A 1,068-nucleotide genomic window follows, 5' to 3' on the forward strand; every position below is an offset into this window, starting at 1 on the left:
CAATGTATAGTATACACGCAAGGGACTTTGAGTTTTCTTTTTAACCGAAGCACTTCTTGATGTAAGTGCTTTATAACAGAGGGGAATTGAGGGTGGGGAAAGAAAGCTTTCACGGGTGTCAAGAATGGTGTACTCGAAAAAAAATGGGGAACACATTACGTAATGTCAATTTGTGATCACTTACTTTTTCCTTGTTCCTATCTTCAAGTAGCGAAACAGTACAGAAAACGCACTTAATGCATTTGTTAGAAAAACTTTTGCAGGCTGACTGGGTTCGATTCTCGGTGGGAGCTCAAATGTTTCGCATTGCACGTTAATAAGTAGGTCCACGTTTGAAACAGCCTTGCTGCTGAAAGGGACACTAAACTAAAATCAACTCTTTTCAAGGCTGGGGTGAAAGAAATGTTCGAACTTATTACAACTCGTGAAAGTGAAGTAGACTGTTTCAATTTAACGTCGTACTATTATGATTTTTATGATAAAGGAGACGGGTGATTACGCCTAATGAATGATGGAAATACTGGTGTAATGAGAAAGTGTTAGGAAAAGGGAACACGCTAATAACCACGGATACCGTCTTATAATTCGTAATATTGCTATAAAGAAAAATAGTAACACCAGCAGAAATGTAGGTGTACAATTGAACTGATGTTAAGTACAAACAGACACTTAAAGAAAGTTTAGTTTAACGTTTGCATTCAACAGCAGCGACCTCTGAGAAAATATTACTTTTGCTACCTTGGAAGAAGTACATATTTCGCCTGCGAGTTCTATGAGATTAATAACGTTGAGAAGGGCAAACAGTGGTTGAATCGAAGTTAACTTATGCAACATATGGCAAAATCGAATCCTTGACCACATAAAACGAAGATAATCAATCGGTAAACATAGGGGAAAACTAAAGAATATACTTGAAAGATAGGATGATATACGAAACGAGAGGAAAACGAAGGTAGATGTATTAACTATGCAACATACGGCGTGAGAATTTAAAAAAAAAGATAACAAGTATGGACAAGATCCTTGTTAGGATAACAGCATCTCTAAGTAGTGTATTGGTCCTAAAAA

The sequence above is a fragment of the Thermobia domestica genome, unplaced genomic scaffold (genome assembly GCF_964235325.1).
Source record: "Thermobia domestica unplaced genomic scaffold, izTheDome1.hap1.1 HAP1_SCAFFOLD_1880, whole genome shotgun sequence".
NCBI lineage: Eukaryota > Metazoa > Arthropoda > Insecta > Zygentoma > Lepismatidae > Thermobia > Thermobia domestica.